Genomic DNA, 16,910 nt, shown 5'->3' on the forward strand with positions numbered 1-16,910 from the left:
TCATCTCAACTGCGGCTAATATTATTATAAGAAACATAATAAATAATTATGGTTTCTTTCACCTTGGGGCCAAATTTAAATCATATCTTGTTGTAAGATTTGTTTTAAAATAATATCCTTTATAGATCTGTTGCTCAAGGTTAATCACAGGTTTATTAATTGTGGCATAAGAATTAACCTTTTACCTTCTGGGGGCACTTAGGTGTGGCCAGTGGAAAATATAATAACAAATTAAAAAAATGTTAAAAATATAAACAGGATTCTCTGATATAAATGCATAAATACATATATTAATAAATTAATTGTCATTATTGATTTGGAATTTTAGGACTGGCAAAAAAAGTTTTAAGCTTTATTGAAAATTAAATGCTTTGGCCTTGGCTTAAAAAATCCAGTTAGAAAAAAAAAGGAAAAGTGGGGGAGAGACAGGTTGCCTACTTCAACCTCCTAACTAGCGTGGCTCTTATTTGTGCATTTATAAATCTCAATGACTGACCATTTTTGCTAAATATAAAATCTCAAAATTAATTCATTTTATTTATTAATTTATGTGTGTGCATGTGTTTGTTTTATGGGTTGATAGAACAACATAAGACTTACAAACCATAAACCACAACCCTTCAATATACAACCTAAAGAACAAATGCTGCTCCATATTTCATTTATTATTTATTTTTCTGATGTATAGTGAATGATATTTTTAGGTAGCTCGATCAGTAATAGAGTTAAACATTGGCTGCCACAAGATAAGTGAATTTTTTTATTTTAACAAACAGAAGTCCCATTTTTTGTTTAAGCTGTTTATGTTTTATTGAACAGCTCACTTCAAAGGTATTGGAAAGCTAAAAGGAGAGTAAGCATGAGATGAAACCATGTTTAAGGAGACAATGCAGGCAGAACAAAAGTTTAAAAATATTGAAGGCATGCAGTCAAGGAAAAGGAGGATATTGGATCTACCTTGATGGAAAGGTGTGGAAATACCATTTCCATGCATAAAGAACAAAAGAATGACTGTTTTAAGAACCAAAGGGATATGAATATTTGCTCACAAGTTTATAATATGAAACTTAAAATAACAGAAAAGGTTACACAAGAATTTCTTTTCAATGTGTAGTTCCAGAAAATATGCATATTCCCCCCTACATTTATCCTATGACTCTGTCTCCCCCCCCCATTACCCTGGAATTTTTAATTAAGTTAGATGCATTGGTTCAAAATTTTCCCCAAACCACCACCTCCTCTTTGGAATATCCAATCCTTTTGTACCTAAACAATAATGCACTGTATAAATCGGAAACAGAAAATGTCAGAAAATGGGAGTCTATATAATTGCCCAAATACAGGTGTGAATGATATGGCTGAGACATTGACACCCAAAATATAGATGATGTGTCTTAGTATAGCGCAGAAAATACCCAGATCTGATTAAGCTTTTCACTTGGGTAAGTGAAAATAGAATTTTCATGGCCAGGTAGGTAAGTGAGATTAGTCTCAACTGTTATATATTGGGTCACTGAGAAAGTAGATTTCAAAATTTGTGGCCAAAATCTTTTTCAATTATTTGTTTTTTTGTTTGCTTGTTTGTTTGTTTTTTTATTCGTACCTCAGTGAGACCCCTATCCCATTTGCCCCTAAGTTAAATAGTGCAACCCTTCTTAGAAAGCCCAATATACGAGATAATGGATGCTTAAGGAAGGCTACCTCTCAACTGACTTTGCCACTCACAGATCACACTGTGCCACAGACCAATTATAACAGGGAAAAAAAATTAACCTCTATAATCAAGGGCTAAGTGAAATAACATCCTTATTCCTCTACCAGCTATTATAATGAGAAGACCAAATTAAAAAAATAATTTATCCTCACTCATCCCTGCAAAACCAGTTCAACAATTCAATGAACATTCAAAGGACGAGTCACATAGACCAAAAAATACAATACTTTTAATCAGAATGGGTAGTAGCACATTACCCATGGACATTGTCAAACAAATTTGGCCAAGTACACAATAATTGTTGTTTTGCTTTGTCAAAGTGAAACCCTTTCAGAAAACTGTAAATGGTTCAAAACAGATTAATATGTAGCTACCAGCTTGAGAAGATTTTAGAAACAGGTCAAGAATTATTTGAATATGTAGCTCTACAATTACTGAGCCATGTGACAATTATTTGGTATCAATCTTTATATAATAGACAAGTCAATCTCAAATTACATACAGGACGATAATATAAAGTGATTATACAAATATTTACAACAATAAAATAATTAAGGAAACTTAATTCTCTTTCAGGCCAATGCTAAATTAAAAAATGCTCAACTTAACTATAGGTTTGTGCATTTGTTTTGGCCTCTAAGATATTAAATGATTTCTGTTTAGGAGGCTCAAAACGGTTTCTAGCCCTTTACAGCTCTTATAATAAGTGTTAACGTTAAAAAGACAAATTAAACTACTGACTAACAGCTGGTGAGTGATTTATATATAATTACACTAGGATTTGTTGATAGCATGATGTTATTCATCCTCTTTATACCGGTAATTACTTAACTAGCTTCTGTTTCTATTAATATATTTTTGTTTGTTTAGTTCTAATTATCTTCCACACTCCAGTGCCTCCAGGGCGTCAAAACTTAATTGTTAATGCCACAGTTAATAAAGCTGTAATTAACCTTAACAGATGAACTGATCTGTTTTTAAAAAATCTCAACACAAAGTATTCGAATTCGGCCCCCAGGGTCGCCCAGCTGCCCCCAGGTGTCAGAAAGAAACCGTTGTTAGCCACAGTAAAGAATAAACAACTGATGACCACAGAGACCAATTATACATACATTAGTCATTGGAACCAATATAATGTTCAATACAAAATGTAAGAAATAGAGTACCAACCTTCGGAATGCACGCAGTTTGTAAGTTGTCTATTTGAACACGTGCACACTAGTTTATAGAACAAAAACACCTCCAGTGATACCGACCTCTGAAACTTCAAGGCCTGTGATAATGATATCGCCGAGGTAGACATTACACACTAAAACCACCAGTAATTCATACATAGCCTAGTAAACAGAATAGGCTATTTCACTTAACAATTTCCGCGCATTAGTTATTGCTAGGTCCAAAAGTTGGAACGACTCGTGTTTTGCGAGTGTGAAATTGTCCGCCATGACACAGCACTTCGCTCTCCGCAGGTCTCAGTCATTTTCCTTCAAACTTTCCTTAAACTGTATCTGAAGTCAAAATCTTTCCTACAATGGTCAAAGCAATCTATCTGCAACCTCTCTCCGTTCAACAGTACAAAATCACAAGAACTGTTAGTTAAGAAATACGAAGAAAACATGCCCTGCTACAAGCTTCTTTTCGACGTCTTGCAGAGATTACTCGCTCGAAATTTTAACTTCAAAGCTTGTGATAATGATATTCCCGCTATAGCCACTGCAAACTACAACCACCAGTGTTTGATCCGTGGTGTTGTCAACCGAATAGGCTATTTAAATCATCACTTTTGCTACATCCGTGATTGCTAGATCCAAAAGTCGGCAGGTCAATTATTTGGAGTAAGCGAAATTTTCCGCCATGACACAAAAGTACGCCGTCGTTATTTGCCATCAATTTTGTAGTAAAGCCATTTCTTTTATCGACATCTGTCCACAAATAGTCGAAGCAATGTCCCTACAATCTCCCTCGACTGCATGGACCAAAATTAATCGAGGCTGTCCACTTCAAAAAAACGAAACAAACACGTCTACTTGAAAATTATTTTCGGCGATTTGTTGAGACGATGTGCTCGACATTTTTGCCCATTTTTGACCGGATGTGACGTCAAATTACCGGCGATGATGGTGATACAAAAAAAGTGCCAGGCGTCGAGAAGTCTTCGGCCCCCCCCTGAGCCAAGCCTAAAAGCGGAGCTCCCCGGTAATTTACTTTGCCCTTTATTAAAATATCTGAATTCACTGACCGTAGGCATAAAAAAATAGTTAATGAGCCCGCAATCCAATAGAAAAACCATTTTTCGGTCAGCGGTCAACTTTATAAAAACGCGTTATCTCGATGAGTTATACACCTGAGCCCGCGATATGATCACGTGATACTGGTCAGGGGATACCTTGTATTGACAGCTGTCAATTGACCATAACTTGGATTCCCAGTAACAAATAGATGAGTGTTTATCTATTTTTGAAGTGCGCAACACCGTACGTACGTACGCCGTACGCGCCCGCGAGCCATGCCGCTAGCCATGATGACCATGAAAACTCAAGTTCATAGTTTTCCTATTTCTGTGAATTTTCTATGGGTATGGGGCTCCGCTCTGCGGCCCTGCGGGCCGCTGTGGAGCTCCGCTAACAACTGCGGTTAACGTATGAATACCGCAATTGCCGTTCTTCTCTTGAATGCATTCAGAGTTGTTTCTCTCTACCATTTATCGCGTCATTTACGAAGGATTTGTCATACAGACAATAAACTATTAAAATATCACTTCTTACCCTTTTCTCCACCGAATTTCTCAGTTTTACTGTTGTTTTTACTTTCTATATTTCTTAAGGGAAGCCTTAATTTCTGATACCGTTATCAGAAATTAGCACAGTTTAGCACAGTTTTCTCTCCGAAAAATTCGTTGCAGTTGTGAATGTAACACAGAAGGATGGCTGCTTTCTGAGAAAGATTATTCTCAAAAGGAAATTGAATTCATGAACAACAGGAAGTATAATAACCAGTCACAAGTATTCTGTTAAATACAGGAAGTCATAGTCGTACAGTGGTATATTGAACAACTGCTAGTTTCTTAGAAATCATAGATCATTGATGTCATTATTTTTCACAATATTGTCAAAGACATTACCCCAAAAATTGATTTCTTTTTTAATTAATTCATACGTTATATGTCTTATATCGGTCGACTACACGCAAAAGGGAAGTACAAAGAGACATGGCAGTGTCACGAGCATTCTGCTATTTTACGAAAGCAGAAAATACTGGGCACATCGGAGCCCCTCCCAGGGGGGGGGGTTACATGTTCCCATGATCCCTTAAACGTTTTGGATTTTATCCCTTGTTCCCCATTAATAAAAACCCCTTGTTCCCAAAAATGTTTTAGCTCATGTTCCCTTGATCCCGAAAATTTTTTGCTTCGTTCCCTTGATCCCCAAAAATGTTTATCATTGTTCCCCATATTTGTTTGCTTGTTTTAACAATGGTGTTTCAAAAAATTGACAGGCCAAACACGACTCCTATTGGTGAGCTGAGAATAACTTTGCCCTTCAAAGTTTTGCTCTATAACGAGTATGTCCTTCAAAGACCTCCTCTTTCTGTATGAAAGTTCTGTTGCCCGTTTAAGCGTTTACATGTAAGCACTCTACCATGATAACCAAGGTATATCGATAAAATGACAGAAAAATGGCTGTCCCTAACACCCAATCTGTCACGAATTCCATACCCTTACAAAGATTCACAAACCAAACCCAGACAGGAGACCAATCATATCCGGCTGTGACAGCCCAACAGAACGAATCTGATAATTTTTTGTTTACCCAGTCCTTCAACCAATTGCTAAAACACAGAAATCATATCAAGGAAATACCATTGTATGTATTGAAAACATACGAAACATTCCGCCTATACAAACCTTCGATACCAACACCCTTCCTCAGAGATGTACTTAGAAAACTCTTTCCAATTCAACGGAAAAACTGTTTTCAAACACATGGTACCGCAATGGGCACAAAAATGGCAGTATCTTTTGCTAACATTTTCTTGGCTGCGGTTAAAAAAGAAATCATTGAACGCTTATTTGAAAAAGATACATAGATGATGTCTTCTCTGTGGAACATAACAAAGAGGTAAATAAACACTTCACAGAGCTAGAATTTCAGATACAGAAATAACTTTCCTGTATACATGCGTATATAAGGGCGAAAGGTTGAGGAGCCATTCAATTCTTGACGTGTCACCCTCCAGGTGTCTGGAAAGGTTTCACAAAAGGCGAAGCGTTACGCATTCTGAGAACCAAAAATTTCTTCAAAAGCTACATTTAAAGAAAACATTACATAATTCAAGCTTAGATCACGTGACAAAGGTTACCTAGATAACCTCTTAGACAATTGCTGCTTTTCACTGTCACGCAAGTAACGATACTGTCACGCGCTGCAAAAAAGAAATCCAAAGCTATTAAGTCAAAAAAATCAAGAATATTACATGTTGTTGAAAATAACTAGATAGTCTACGTTTCCAAGTTTCAGGTCTGTACGGTATTACGTACTCGAGTTTTCCGTTAAAATGTTCCACACAAATTTAGAGAGCACAGTACGGAAACTTCATGTTGGAGTCCGTGTGAAGGGGCACCAAGATGGCCGCCGGAAATCAATGAAAACATCTGGCATTCACTTCTGCTATAAAAAGCGGTCATTTCACCTTCGTGAATACGTAAACATTCACATAAACACTTCCTGTAAAACCTCAATTGTTCAGATCGTTAGAAATCATAGGATGAAGCATTTTTTAAGCATACGTGACAGCCTTCAGGCGGCCATTCTGATGTCGTGTGGCGCAAAACTCCGAAATTTCATAATGCTCTATCTTAAAGACGGCGGTTGCTATCTAGCTGAAAACCTTCAATAAGATATACATTAAGGACGTCAAATAGCCAGTGAGGGATTTAAAGTCAGGGGTCTCGCCATTCTGAATTTTAGAGTTTTGATGACGTCAAGTGAAAACCAAGAATACTCTATAAGAAGTTAAATTTAGCGAAAGAATGTTGGCCCTACAGAATAAACAAAAAATGGGCAACAAAATTTTATCGTATGTAACAGAGTACCGCCCTTCAGTGCCTAATCTTAAAAACATCCTAATGAGCAAATGGTATTTAATACAAAATCAGCCTTTACTTAGAGAGATCTTAAAGACCCTCCCCTACTTTCATACCGAAAGAGGAGGTCTTTAAAGGACGTACTCATTAGAGCAAAACTTTAATGGTGACAAAGTTATACTATCTTGACCAATAGGAGTCGTGATAGAACAGTCAATTTTTTGAAACATCATTACAAACATTCCCAAGATGCCTTGTGCAGCTCGCAATAATATTCATCTCGAAATAATCCCGCCTGACACTCAAGTACGTAAAAGATTTTATATTTAGGAGCTCAGAAAGTTAAAAATATATATAGTTTTGAAAGTAGATTGGTGTTCCCTTGTTCCCAACAATCTACCCAAGAGTTCCTTTGTTCCCTGAAAATAATTTGAAAATATCCCCTGCTCACATCGTGTTATAGTTATAGTCTTAGGCGCCGTGTTCACTCCTAAGTCATCTGAGGTTTCACAGTAAATGCAGGGGGGGAACAACTTCCCATACATTCTCTTATACAAAATCTGACACACAGAACACGATCAGTAACCTGTTGCAGGCGTTCGGTTAGTTGGGAAGCAACCCGGAAAACGAGATTAGCGAGAAGAAGGGCGAGTGGAAGAGGTGGCGAGGGCTTTAGGAATTTTTCGCGCTGCTCTCCAACTAACCGAGCGTCTGGAACAGACTAACAGATCAACAACAACAACAATGTTTATTCGAACTGAAAAACTACTAGTGTAAATTACTTGATCAGAAGCATTATCTATTTAACTATTCAACTAGCTATAAAAAAATGCTTCTGGAACAAGTAACTGTAAGCTCGCCAATTTGGGTAGCACCTGCCTCAATTGTTGTCAGCAATATTGTTTCTAATTAAAATTTACTAAATCATGATGTTTCAAAGGTTTTCTTTGCTAAATCTGCATTCAAGGGTTTTTTGTGAGTAGTGTTCACACGTGGTGGATTTATCAGTTGCATCCAGTGTAGCTTACTCAGAATAACAAACTTGTAAGTTCCAGTTTTTATCTTGTTTAACAACAACAGCAACAACAACAAACAACAACAACCATTTTATTTTGCCACGATGGCTTATGATCTCCCTAAACATGTTTCACGGGGAAAGCCCTACTATACAAAACGGCTTTTTGTTCAGCTTACATAAAGTGGGTTAAATGAAGTTCTGAAGATCCTTTTTTAAGTCAGCTCAAACTAACAAACGAGAACAGAAAGAAGAGAAGAAAACAACTGCAGCGTCGATTAACAAAGGACGCGGTCACTTCTTGTCTTTTGCCGGAGTCCCAGAAGAATTTTCATTGCCCTTGTCCTTGTCAGGAGACTCTGGCTTTGGAAATGGCATCGGACGTCGAGCCACTTTGGCCAAATCAGAGGGATTAAAAGGTGCAGTTCCTGAGCAAAAGAGAATACAGGTTAAGATATTTATTATCAAGGATGTTCAAAATTACAGTTGTGTGAACAAATCATGTCTGTGCTTAGAGTCCTTAGATACTACTTTGTACCACTTGGATGCTGGTATAGATTACAAGGGACACCAAACATTGGATTTACTTATACTGTTGCTAATCTTTACCTTCTTTCCTTTCTAATTTGTCAACTGGTGTACAAGGTTCCCTGTATCAGTATCATCTAAACTCTTTCCTACCTCTTCCATAATTATTCTCTTCAATGTGCATCACACAAACATTTTTTGTTTGTCTGTCTTCTGTCCTCCAAGACACGCAACATTAAGACTACTAAGTAACAACAGCATTCTTACCGATTTCATGTGCAATGTAATTAAGCCAGTTCAAGCAGTCAATAAAGTAGAAAAATTACCCGTGTAGCAACTGCGGTTCACGTATGGAAAATGCAATCTTACTTTTTGCCACACAAAGAAAATACAAAAACAGGATACAATAAAACAATTAACTGAATAATCAGTTACAAAGAAAAAAGCTGCGGGGAGACCGAAAAGAAACTAGAGAGCTTATATGAGTGGTTCGGCCTCACAACTAAGTTAGTTGGTTAAATGACGTCAAGTTGCTAAACAAGTAAAAATAGTAAGCTAGAAAAATAAAACTCTGATAACGGAAGATTTTTGAAAGTCGTTTCAGAATAAATATTTACGCTATAAAAACATGACGCTTCGGCGACGACATGTCACCATTATCAAATGCAAATTTGACTTAGTTATGCACATTTTTCTGTTTTCCACGCCTCATTTATTGTTATTTAGTTACACACTTTCTTTTCTATAAATATCGTTTCGTACCTTGTAAAATTTGCATTTGATAATGGTGACATGTCGTCGACGAAACCTCATGTTTTTATAGCGTTAATATATATTCTGAAATGTCTAAAAAATAATTAAATGTTATTCATTAGTCTGTAATAATTTTATTCTTAAGGGGTTTCTTAAGAGCAAATTGAATTAGCGTTGGTGATTTCACTGTCAACGGAGTTAAAAAATTTGGGTGCTTGGAAAACACAGAAAATTTCTTAATATTTGAAGGACAATAACGTAGATATCGATGTGAGGGGTGACAGTTTCTAGTAAAGTAGGTTCTTGTGAAACTGTTTTTTTTTTGAAGGAGTTTGTATAAAATCTTGTTGGGAAGGATGAGGTCTTGTAAAAATACATGAACTGACCTATTTGTACCAGACTGGATGTAATTGAATTTTAAAGATTTGATCAGTATGAGCATTTGCTTATGATTCTCGTATCAAAAAATGGTCTTATGTTCCGGCTCAACTTCTCACATTAAGCATTAAACAATAGTCCTTTATGTTCTTGGTAGCGCTCATGGACTTGACCGAAGCTAAGCGGAAAAGCTCGTGACTTATCGGAAAATTTTTCGGCATGACAATTTTGCTGCAGTGGGGGAGTGGGTAGCTAAACCTTGCTATGTGACTCATTCAGACCACCAAAGTCTAAATGGAAAAAACCTGGTATTACTCGAAGCACGAAAATAACCACGCTGAACTTTTAATAGGCCATTTCCGAGTTACCCTTTGCCTATGTTTCAAAACGAGTCTACGTGCGAAACCATTCAAATGAAAATGAGTTTGATTTGCATGAAAAAGGACGTGTATGTGAAACTCATTTCATATGAATGGTTTCGCACGTAGACTCGTTTTGAAACAGAGGCAAAGGGTAACTTGGAAATGGCCTATTCATACTCACGCTTTGAACTTGAATTCTCGCGTAAGTTATTATTCATACTTGTGAAGACCCGAAACGACGCTTTGAACATGAAATCTCGCTTAACTTTTTATTGATTATTATGACGACCAGGTGTGCGTTTCTCAAAAGTCCCGACCGTTCGGGCCTAAAAACGGTCTCGTAAAACTCCCGAAAACTCCTTTTCGTGTTTCTAATCACTCCATTTTTCCCCGTAAACTTTACGGGAGCTCTTGAGCTCCCGAAAACACTTCTCGGGACTTTTTTTGTCGCTATAAAATTGCATCTCCGAAGAACTTTTTTGAAAACAAAGGGCGACGAAGGGGTTATATGAAAAGGGCAACTGCGAAAAATGTGAGAAAGACTTTTGGCAAAATTCGGTTGTTTAATTGACAAATTTCAAAACAAACTCAGGCGCGCCAAGATGAACTCTCGCTTCGCGAAGAGACCGTAGCGCGACTTAAAAACGTAATTCATGGCCGACTTTTTCCGCCTCAAATTCTTTACAGAAACTTCCAAAATTTATTCAGTGTATGTACAGCGAGTCCGCCAAAGTACTGAGCGACAATAGTAGAGAATAATTCCGTCAACCAAAAGTAACTTTATTTAACCAAAATTCAAGGCTCAAAAACAATGGCTGTTTATAGCGGGAGCTTCGTAAATTACAAGCCGGGAATAAACAAATTTAAATAAACAGTAACGCTTGAAACACTTACATCAAGCTGCCGTGCATTAAGTAGCCCAGAGGTGAATCAGTGTTACAAAATATAAGACTTCGGAAGTCGCACAAATACTATTCACACACTCGTGTGTAATCTCTAATCTGTATCTTTTTTATTTGTGACTTTACACCATCAATAGTGACTAAGTTTAGATACTAAATACCGGACTAATATCTCAAGGAAATATTTAAACTCGAACAAACAATGTATCTCTGCCATATGCACCTTGCTCTGTCGCTTTGAACATAAAACCTTGCTTAACTTTTTATTGATTCTTATGAGGACCCGAACCCACGCTTAGAACACGAAACTTTGCTTAACTTTTTGTTGATACTGGTGAAGAAGCGAACCAACGCTTTGAACATTAAACCTTGCTTAACTTGTTATTCATTCTTGTGAAGACGCGAAACAATGCTTCGAACACGCAACTTTGCTTAACTTTTTAATTGATACTTGTGAAGACGCGAAATAACGCTTGGGACATGAAACCTCGCTTAACTTTTTATTGACTCTTGTAAGGACCCGAACCAACGTTTTTAACACGAAACATTGCATAACCTTTTTGTTAATACTTGTGAAGACGCGAACCAACGCTTTGAACATGAAACCTTACTTAATTATTATTCATTCTTGTGAAGACGCGAAACAATGCTTTGAACACGAAACCTTGGTTAACTGTTTATTGATACTTGTGATGACGCGAAACAACGCTTTGAACATGAAACCTCGCTTAACATTTTATTGACTCTTGTAAGGACCCGAACCCACGCTTAGAACATGAGAGCTTTATTTGTTTATGATTCTAATATATATAACGAGACGGCCAAGAATGGTTTTCCGTGTTAAAGCCTATACTATATTATAATATTTGCCCCCGCAGGGTGGCCCAGAGGCCAAAACCCGAGGAGGCACACTAGAGTCCCCGGGTGTATACAACAAGGACAATGAATTTGTTGAAAAAGTAAGAAATGTGTCGTGTAGGCGAGCATCCGATTGACGAAACTAGGCGCGCACGGTCGTGACGGGTAATTTTTTCAAGGGCGCACGGTGGTGTCGGGTACTTGCAACCACGAGGTCGCGTTTGGTCACCTTCCGGTTCGAGCCACCCTGAGCAGCGTGTTTCCGGTTTTGGCCTACGCGGCGATTGTTCGAGCGGTTTCTCTGCTTTGGTGTGTAAATGATTTTGAAGCATGATCGAAGACGAGTTGCTCACGTGCCGCACCGTTCCGCGTAATTTGTAGGTTTGTTTCGAGGTTTGTGTACGACACGCCGAAGCGTGAATTATGAGTACAGGTACCGATCGTTCGCCAGTCATTTTATCCAAGAGTGTTCGTGAAGTGCATTTTTCTGTAGGGCGGGTTTTTGAATGTTATAAGCCCGGGAATAAGCTTGTTGTTGTCATCACGAATAATGTGTTATGTGTTATTCCGCTAAGTGTATTACGCGCGCACGATTCGACTGAAGAAGGACGCAGGCACACAACAAGAAACCGGACACAGTAAAAGAAGCATGTGCAGTCCACGGCATTTAATTAAAGGCGACAAAAAACAATTATAAAAAGGCGGGGGCAGCTTTATAGTGAGAACTGTTACTAGTATAATAATAAAAGTATGGGTATTATCAAAGATTTAGTACAATATGATTTCGAGTCGTTAATTGTGATATAAAATATCTCAGTCTTCCGGACTTTTCCTCCAAGACGAATCCTAGGAAAACCGTTTCTTTTACTTGATCTAGTATATAAGTGCATTCAAAGTTCCTTCTGTCTACGGCCGTTTTCCGTGTCATTCTAACGAAGGATTTTTCATACAGGGAAATAAACCAAGACTTAAACCCAATTCTTACCATTTTCTTCACCAGATGTTGGAATGAAATTTCCCATATTTCTTGTGGGCTGCCTGAATTTCTGATACTGTTATTTTAACAGCTCTTGTCGCCGTATATCGCAGCACAGTTTTCTCTCCACTCAAGCTGTCAATGTAAGACAGAAGGATAGCTGCTTTCTAAGAAAATGTTATTCTCAAAAGGCAAATTGATTGGTGGAATGCGTGAATAACAGGAAGTTAAACACAGGAAGTCATAGTATTTATGGCAACAACATACAATCGTATATTAACAACTGTTAGTTTCTCAGAAATCAAAGATCATTGATGTCATTAATTTTTACACAACGGACAAAGACATTACCCCGAAAATTGATTTATTTTTAATTAATTCATACGTTATATGTCTTATATCGGTTGACTACACGCAAAAGGGAAGTACAAAGAGACATGGCAGTGTCACGAGCATTCTGTGAAATGCTGAAGTCACTGACGTGTTACAATTCACTTCGCCCGCAGCGGAAAGGAGGGCTTGGATATGAAAAGAACGGGGATGTTGACTCACTCGCCAATATTTTAGCTGTCAAGGTCTTTAAGGTTGCTCATAAACAAAGCCGTCACATTGTGTTGGCAGTCTGAAAACTGGGGTCCAAAGAACTTGAGTCACGCCCAGGTAAAACAAATTTTCTGACGAGCATCCCCGTCCTTTTTATATGTGATTCCTTCCGAGGGCACTGAGGTAGCTGTAGAAATCGTCTATTTATTGTCTCTTCTCCCACTTCGAATCTGAAAGTCAGCATTGCTTTTTGTAATATTTTGCCTTTAATCTCATTCAGTAGTATGAAATTTAGTAAACGAAAGCAAGAAGTATTGAGCACACCGTGTTAGACTGTTATAGTCTTAGGCGCCGTGTTCACTCTCAACTCAGTCATCTGAGGTTTCACAGTAAATGCAGGATGTAAAATGTAACTAAGGCTTTTTGTCAGTAGTGATCAAGCGTGGCTGATTTATTGGCATCCTTTGGTTCAACTGTAACAATAATAACAAACAAGATTCCTTTCGTCTTGCTCCATAATGACTTATGTCCATGTATACGTCACACAAACATTTTTCTTCTTGTCTTCCCTACATGGCGCGCAATATGCACTTTTGCGCGTCAATTGGTGTAATTTACAAATGCAGCAATAATATCAGTTGTGTTACTGAAGTTTATTTGCAATGTTCAGATCAAGACCAGAACACTTGCGAAGAAAAAACAACCATAACAGCTGAGGCGTGATTAAAGCACGCACTTTCTTTCCTCGAGTGTTTGCAGAGTTGCTTCTGTCTGTCAAATGTGTGTGGCTTGAAATCTATCCTTCTTCGACCAACGTCTACAAGGAAAAATTGAAAAGGAAGAGATCGATTACCAAGGGGTACAGACTGAAAGTTAATTCAACTTGACTATACAGTTCCGAAGTCGCGATCTTACGATCCCACCAGAGATCTCCGAATGCAAAGGACCTTATGAAAACATACAAATCGGAGATGCAACCCTCGAGAGCATCGAATGGCCCACAACTCGTGCGAGTGACTGCTTCAGATGCTGTTTTGCTCGGAAGTACTTAACATACGTCACCGACAGGAATGATCACTATACCTGTTAGAGGTTAAAAATGTTTTGAACGTTTTCTCTTACTAATTTTCACAGTTCATATGAGTACATACGCTTACACTACTTTCTAATCTTTCTACACAATAGCGAACATGCACTGTATTTCCTGTCTTATCCAACTTTCCTGGATGATCAAAGATATTTTGTCAAACACACAGAACACGATCAGTAACCTGTTGCAGGCATTCCGTTAGTTGGGAAGTAACCCGAAAAACGAGATTAGCGAGAAGAAGGGCGAGTGGAAGAGGTGGCGAGGGCTTTAGGAATTTTTCGCGCTGCTCTCCAACTAACCGAGCGCCTGGAACAGACTAACAGATCAGAAGCATTATGTATCCAACTACAATCCCGGCCAAAACGGTTGAGACACTTTGCTATTTTTCACCAATTTTGGTACTACAGCTCATTTTTGTCAATACCCTCTCCCCTATTTCAATGTTGTCAATGTTGTCGTTTTATGGAAACAAAGCCTGGTGAATTGCAAACCCCATAAAACAACATTGAGTTGGGGGTAAGGGGGATAACATGTTTTTAAAAAGCTTGCCAGTCAAAAAATCCGTGAAATGCGTTTGTCTCAACTGGTTTCGTCCGGGATTGTAGCTAAAATTAGAAACAATATATTGCTAACAAGAATTTCTAAACGTTCAGGCAGCTGCGACACAAATTGGCGAGCTTACAGTTACTTGTTTTAATTTTAAAAAACAATGATATTTCATAGTTCCTTTGCGAAACCTGCATTCCAAGGTTCTTTGTGAGTAGTGTTCACACGTGGTAGATTTATCAGTTGCATCCAGTGTAGCTTACTCAGAATAACAAACTTGTAAGATCCAGTTTTTATCTTGTTCCACGAAGGCTTATGAACTCTGTGCATCATACAAACATGTTTCGCGGGGAAAGCTCTGCTATACAAAACGGCTTTTTGTTCAGCTTACATAAGTGGGTTAAATGAAGTTTCTGAAGATCCTTTAAGTCAGCTCAAACCAACAAACGAGAGCAGAAAGGAAGAGAAGAAAACAACTGCAGCGCCGATTAACAAAGGACGCGGTCACTTTTTCTTTTTCGCCGGAGTCCCAGAAGAATTTTCTCGGTTGTGCTTGTTCTTGTCAGGAGACTCTGGCATTGGAAATGGCATCGGACCACGAACCGCAGCGGGATAAAAAGGTGCAGCACCTGAGCAAAAGGGAGGTCAAGGATGTTTAAAATTAAAGTTGTGTAATGTACAATGCCTGCGCTTAGAAGACCTTAGATATTATTTTGTACCACTCGGATTATAATCAGGTTTACTTATTCTATTACTTTTCTTTCCCTTCTAACTTGTCAGTGTACTAAGTTCCTTGGATTAGTATCATCTCAACTCTTTTCTTCATGTTCCATAATTATTGGTCTTCAATGTGTATCACAAAAACATTTAAAACGATTTTATGTGCAATGTATAGCCAGCATAACAAAGAAGAAAATAGTCCGTATAGCAACTGTGGTTCCGTATAGCAACTGTGGTTCACGTATGGGTAACGCAATCTTATTTATTTGCCACGCAAAGAAATTACAAAAACATGATACAATAAAACAATTTAGTAATAATCACTTACAAAAAAAAGTGGCGGGAAGACCGAAAAGAAACTAGAGAGCTGATATGCGTGGTTCGACCTGCCCAATTCAACTAAGGTGATTGCAATTACCGCCCGTAAGTTAGCTGGGGTTAAATCGCGTGAAGTCGCGAAAGAAAAATAGTAAGCTAGAAAATGAAATGTTATTCATTAGTCTGTAATATTTTTATTCTTAAGGGCTTTCTTAAAAGAGCAAATTGAATTAGTGTTGGCGATTCCACTGTCAAGGGAGTTAAAAAATTTGGGTGCTTGGAAAACAGAAAATTTCTTAATATTTGAAGGACAATAACGTAGATATCGATGTGACAGTTTCAGTAATGTAGGTGCGAAACTGGTTGTTTTGAAGGAATTTGATACAAAATCTTTGTGGGAAGAATGTGGTCTTGTAAAAATATATGAATTGACCTATTTGTAGCAAGAGGATGTCATTGAATGTACCTAGTTCTTTAAAGATTGAATCGGTATGAGCATTAGAGCTTGATTTCTGTTTATGAGACTGCAAGGCGGTTGGTTTTTCTATGTTAAAGCCTAAGCTATATTATAATATTATAATGATAAAAGTATGGGTAAATCAAAGATTTAGTACAATTATAACTTTATTTGCGACATGGGATATTTCAGACTTCCAATTTAAAACTCCAAGATGACTCTTAGGAAAATCGTTTCTTTTGCTTGATCTATCTATGAGTTATTTTAACGAAGGATTTGTCATACAGGGAAATAAATAAGACTTAAACTAAATCCTTACCTTTTTCTCCACCAAATTTCTCAGTTTTAAACTTGTTTTTTTCTTCCATATTTATTCTGGGCTGCCTGAATTTATGATATCTTTAACTAACAGCTTTTTGTACCGTATCACAGCCGGGTGTCTCTCCACTCAATTTTTTGCAGTTGTGAATGTAACACAGAGGGATAGCTGCTTTCTTAGAAAATGTTGCTCTCCAGAGGGAAATTGAATGCATGAACAACAGGAAGTATAAACACAGGAAGTCATAGTAACTATGGTAACGTCATGCAATGATATGCTCAACGTCTGCTAGTTTCTTAGAAATTACAGATCATTATTCTAATTTCCACGTCATGCACTGACAAAGGG

The 16,910-nt window shown here is 37.7% G+C and overlaps 2 long non-coding RNA genes across 2 annotated transcripts; both read right to left on the minus strand.

The window, feature by feature from the left end:
• Nucleotides 1-7,888: 7,888 nt before the first annotated feature.
• Nucleotides 7,889-12,747, minus strand: LOC144636680 (uncharacterized). The gene is made up of 2 exons (XR_013567589.1): nt 12,579-12,747; nt 7,889-8,240 (listed from the first exon to the last, which is right to left on the minus strand). It is a non-coding gene; the product is annotated as an uncharacterized LOC144636680 (long non-coding RNA).
• A 183-nt stretch (nt 12,748-12,930) lies between these two features.
• On the minus strand, nt 12,931-16,708 carry LOC144635341 (uncharacterized). The gene is made up of 2 exons (XR_013567351.1): nt 16,563-16,708; nt 12,931-15,377 (listed from the first exon to the last, which is right to left on the minus strand). It is a non-coding gene; the product is annotated as an uncharacterized LOC144635341 (long non-coding RNA).
• Nucleotides 16,709-16,910: the final 202 nt, after the last annotated feature.

Source organism: Oculina patagonica, chromosome 13 (assembly GCF_052425735.1).
Source record: "Oculina patagonica isolate OP01 chromosome 13, crgOcupat, whole genome shotgun sequence".
In the NCBI taxonomy this organism is placed as follows: Eukaryota; Metazoa; Cnidaria; class Anthozoa; order Scleractinia; family Oculinidae; genus Oculina; species Oculina patagonica.